Source organism: Amblyomma americanum, chromosome 8, assembly GCF_052857255.1.
Source record: "Amblyomma americanum isolate KBUSLIRL-KWMA chromosome 8, ASM5285725v1, whole genome shotgun sequence".
Taxonomy (NCBI): Eukaryota; Metazoa; Arthropoda; class Arachnida; order Ixodida; family Ixodidae; genus Amblyomma; species Amblyomma americanum.
In genome coordinates, this window is record NC_135504.1 from 34,254,869 (window position 1) to 34,260,680 (window position 5,812).

Genomic DNA, 5,812 nt, shown 5'->3' on the forward strand with positions numbered 1-5,812 from the left:
AGAACCAGTTGGTCCTCCTTGCCAAGCCCGAGCCGCTATCCCCTATGTGCCGGGCGTGAGCGAGTCTTTGGCTCGCGTTCTGCGCACTTACGGTGTGCACGTCGCTCACATTCCTGCGTGCAAGCTGAGGCATGAGCTGGTGGCCGCCAAAGACAAGATAAAGAAAGAGAAGTTTCCTGGCGTCATCTATAAGGTTCCCTGCGCAGACTGCGACTACTGCTATATCGGCGAGAGCGGGAATTTCGAAAGGCGATTGAGGGACCACAAGAACGACGTCAGGAACAAAAAGATTGCATCTAATGCACTTGCGGAACACGTGGAAGCCGCGACGCACAATATAGCTTGGGAAGAAGCTTCAGTCATCGCAGGAGAAAAGAATTGGCTGTCACGTCGATATCTGGAATCCCTGATAATCCAAACTACAGACAAAACCCTTAACCACAACGCAGGCAATCTCCCGCCTACGTATGCAAGATGCTTGGGGCGATTACTGCGACGTACTTAAGCTTTGTGCTTTGGGCTTTCCGCCCAGTGATCAAGGCTTCCGTATGGAAGCCGAAACGTCTTCGTTTTAAACAACAACCTTTTGGTCGGCGTTCCTTTTCATACATGAAGCAGCCCTTGCTTGATGCTACGAGTGGCGACGACGGGCACCATTGGCACAGACCTTTCTTCACTGCGATGGAACCTTAAGACCGATCGAGGACCCGAAGTGCATGACGACCGTGTTTCCCTCACACAGGCATCGCATGTTGGCCAGCAGTAGCTGCGGAAGCCACAGGTCCAAAAGGGAAGTAAAAGCATGGGTAAAAGCCAGGCATGGGGTACATTGTCATATACTTACTCGACACCGAGAAAAAGCAGTGTGCGTCCCTCGCGGCGTGCTATCTCAGCGCAGTAACCACAATCTCCGTATGGGCAAACTGCCTTCGAACCGTCGTTCCGGACGGAAAACATGTACTTCTGCGAGAAGGCCGGCTCCAACCATGGCCGGCTCAACCCAGGCGCTTAAAAAAAAAGTTGCGCTAAATATATAGCAACAAAACAAACAGTTGTATTTTTGTTGGCAAGTATTTTAGCTATAACTCCTATTTTAAACGTCTAAGTTGATTTTGTGCAGTTTTAATTTTATTTTGTTTATGATGTCAGCGACATCAGTGCATGTCAGCAGATATCTAGCCCCCCTACCTCGTCGGTGATGCGCGTACCACCAGCTTCTGCCCAGCGCAAAGTAGCAAAGACGATGAGGCTAAGGTCATCTTCAAACCAAATTTCCGCGAAGCAAAGAAAATGCGATCGATGGCGGAAATGCTGATATTCGTCCCTCGAAGCTACTGCTGTTTGTTTCGAGTTGCAGGCAGCCTATGTCTTGTCTCATCGATAGCGGGTAATTTTATATATTTAGCAACTGACTCAGATAAACGAACAACCGTGGCAGCACCACTCGGTTATAACGAACTAGGAAGCGCCATAAACTCGCTCCCGCTGTCAAAAAATGCCAGTTTCCCATCAGCGTGGAGACCGAAGAGTCTCCCAGCTCCTACACGCACTCCAAATAAAGTGCCACCCCCAAAACAACAAAAAAGGCGGCACAGAAATTGCGGTTAACCGCTGGCCAAGCGAGCCCCGACAGGCTAAAAGATCAATTGGTGCATGCGCGTGTGCTGGTTGGGTAAAGCATCTAAACTGCAGAACGCAGAAGCCTGGCAAACGCGACACAGGGGCGGCATAAAAAGCGAAGCTACTGCACACAGCTAGTGATCAACCAAGGACAGCGATTTGATACATTGTAATACCAGTCGAGGAAGGCACTCCCCGCCCACCCGGTCACGTCGCCTGTGCAATTCAAAGCTCCGCCTTCCGCACTGCTGACGCATGCAGGCAGCGCACAGATCGCAGACACATGCGTAACAGTAGCTTCGTCTCTGCATCCATACAACTTTGTAGATTAATGAAGGTGAGGATGCCGACCTACTGTAACCATCTGCCATGAACTCTTCAATCACTCTCGTACGCAGCAAAGGTCTCACCCAGCAGAACATGACAGCGGTTGAGAGCTTATAGAAAGCGGCTTGATAGAGTCTGTATTGTAGATACAAACATGGCTCGTTGGTATTTTTAAAGAAATAAATTACACGTTTGTACAAGTGTGCTTTCTGGCCACACTAGGGCAAGTCCACTTACTACGAATTTCGGATACAACAAACGCAATCCGCGTGAATTTCAGGTTTGTTTTAAGTGGGCTCGACTGTAATACTCATTCATATTTCTTTGGTATATTGCGACTCGCAAACGTATTTCAGTTCATTTTACATGAAACACAAATGTGCTGTCAGTAAATCTGATATTGGTCACAACTCCCAAAAATTCGCCACCTCCGCACATTTGAGTAAAACCCAGCCAGAGGCACACGCAGTAGAACCACATAGTCTTTTCAACGGCAAAATAACGTCCACTACTTGAATTTTTGTGTTGATGCACATGCAACGAGAAGAGATACTAAAGACACTGGAATTAGAAATATATATAAAGGAACTTTATTGCATAATAAAAAAGGCAATGGTCTTATGCTTCGAATGTGATATCATTGCACCAAAGAGCACCAACATGTATATGAGAGCAAAGAACAGCAGGTCATTAAAACCTGTGAACAGCAACTTAATTTCATGAAACAACGTACAACAGAAGTCATAGAAAGGCCACTTCCCATAATGTGTGTGTGTCGTGCTGTTAACATGTGTGATTTGTTTAACCACAGTTAAGGCACGTATTAAAGGCGAACGATGTGCATAAGATGTGAAGTCAAGTGCATACCACATGGCATATTTCACATATATTATGCATCATGTGAAATTTAACTCTTAACACCTCCAAAATTAGATAGTAATAGTCAGCCAAAAAGGTGATGCAATTCATACAGTTGACAAGCTTACAGCTACGAATCCCAACTGTGACCACTCTCGACTTCAGTGCACATGCCTAAGCACAACAAACTCGATGTATCATACAGATTGCAACAAACAGTGCTTGCTTAACACTGCACGGAAGAGGATGTCCATAGGTAGTTACTTTACATATACATGCATACGCTATAGAGAAATGTTGGCATTAGTTATATGCTTAATGAGTGGAAATAAAATGCTGAATACCCAACTTGGCAATGTTAACATCAAAAACTGCAAGAATTTAATGCCTTCGTACTAAACACATAACTATTTAGCATGAAAAACTGTTTTGCCCCCTTTATAATCCCAAAATATAACACTTTCAACTTAGGCTAAGAAATGTACACTTATCTCAACTTCACGTGTAAAAACAAAATGAGACATGCGAGAGAACATATAGAAACAATACTGATTAATAACCACATGGCTAAAACAGGAGACCATCATTTTATATGAACATGAATGGTCCGATAAGACATGGGACAAAACAAATGGAGACCCTTTCCTCTGGAGAAAGCTGAACATGAATTGCACACATGCAAAAATGCACTAAAATGAAAAAAAAAATGAAGCAGTAAAAAAAAGATAAAAACTAAATATGTAGCTTAAAAAGAATGAAGTCACAGGAGGTTTTCACCGTACTTAAAAACACATCAAGACAAAGAATGTGCCAAAACAAAAGCACCATACCACACAAGGTCACCAAGTGAAAACAGTGGTGGCATACTAAGCAGTACACCTTACATTCAAATCTCCAGGAACAAAATGAAGATAAAAATAAGTTTTGGCAAGCAGGAAGGCACAAATACACACCGGCTCAGATTTTTAAAAAATGCCACAAATGGTAAATGAAAGAAAACGCCCACGAAGAGCCAAGCTCACAGCAGTAGTCCACTCTTCTTTATCTTGGCACAAAAGCAAGGACTGAATGAAAAACGAAACGTTCAGAAGGGGTCCCTTTCCTACATGCACTTGATAAGAGCTCAACAGGTACTCGTTCAGAGCTCAACAATTAAGTGCTCAAAAAGCAGCAGAACAACAAACAACAGAGCATAAAAAGGCAGATTCCTGGGCCTCGGAGCTCGCGTCTCATGACAACAGCCAACTCCGATAGCCACCAGCACTCTACCTTCACAGGAGATTCAAGTGTCAAGACATCACCATTACCACAGGGGTTTCTCAATTTTCTTAGCCTGTAGTAACCCAAACAGCTTGCATATCGAACAGCCTGGGTGTCCGTTATGTGTTAGCCTGAGGACATTGAAGTCAACACTCACCACTTACTGTGGGACTGCCCCGCTCTCAAGCTTACAAGGATCTGGCACCTGAAAGTAGCAGGTCTTTCACCGAGCAACCCTGCTTCATATATTGCCTGGACACAGGGACCATACCATCGCTCACTACTGGACTTCATAAAAATCAGCTAGCCTTTTTCAATTACTTTAATCATTAGTGCATCCTTCAACACACCTTTGCCCATTGACACTCTGAGGCAATAAATCTCATTAAAGAAAAAAACCCTCAGCATCTTGGCTTCCTCCTTTCTTTCCCAAAATGCATGCAAAAAATGCACTAAGATGCATGGCCTCTCAAAAAAAGATGTCCAAATGCACTTTGCAATGACCGGCTATATAGTGAGAGAGTCTGCTCTGAGCAATTCCAGTATGATCACTCCCCAAAAAAAATAGAGGACAAAGAAAAGGCAAGAGCAGCGACATGCATGGATTTAGGTGCTTGGAAAGCCCAAAAGCAAGCAATCCAAGCAAGGAACCCTAGGGTTTTGCAGAACCCTGTATGAGAACCCCTGCATTAGAGTATTTCAACTCTGAATACTGTGCACGGATAGTTTCATCTCGTGCGATCACACATTCCCAAGCTATAGACAAGCTTTGATATCTCGCCAGCTCAGAAGCTCTAGTCCAAGGCAACGCAAACAGCTCTTGCCAAAATTCAACAAACGGGTCACAGCAACAATCTAGCGATGATGTCACTAGCTACCAAGACTTGACAAGACAGAATCAGATCAAGCAAAAAAGGCACACAGATATGGAAAAAGAAAGAAGAAACACACAGCACTCGGGAGCAAAGTTGACAGTCATATATTAAATTCTAATCAGTGCAATTGCAAAAGTGCCGAGTACCGTGCCAATACCTTAAAAGGGCCATAGAGGACAGACTGAAGTCAGCCTGCATAAACCGATTACCAAGTTGTAATGACGAAGAGGCTACTTTCACTGAAAACAAATCCTGTAAAAGCTATCAAAAAAGTAAAAGAAAAATTAGATACAAATGTGACCAGCCATTACTGCCAGCAAACCGCGACAACACGGAACTCTGAAGCTAAGGAAGCTAAGCTCCACGGCTAATCACCTCCAAACGGCGAGTGCAGAGTATCTGTCTCATATATCCGCGGACACCTGAACCGCGCCAGGGATAAAGGAGGGAGTGAAAGAAGAAAGGAAGAAAGAGGTGCCGTAGTGGAGGCCTCCTCGACCACCTGGGGATCTTTAACCTGCACTGACATCGCACAGCACACGGGCCCCTTAGCGTTTTTCCTCCATAAAAACACAGCCGCCGCGGTCGGGTTCGTTTTTATGGAGGAAAAGCGCTAAGGTGCCCGTGTTTTTCTCGAAAATCAATTTTCCCAGCAATAAATGTACCTTTTGCTACTAAATAAACATTATCATATCCACAAAGAAAGAACTATATTTTTGTAGAGAAAAAGACCGAGAGGAATTGTCCTCAGTGTCCCTTTAACAATGTTGGGAGTTCAGCCATCAATTCAGTGTTCTTCAGCATCCCTAAGCTCTCTTGCAGTCTTGTCGCCGACAAGACAATGTTCGTTCAAAATGCAAACCAGTCAGGTG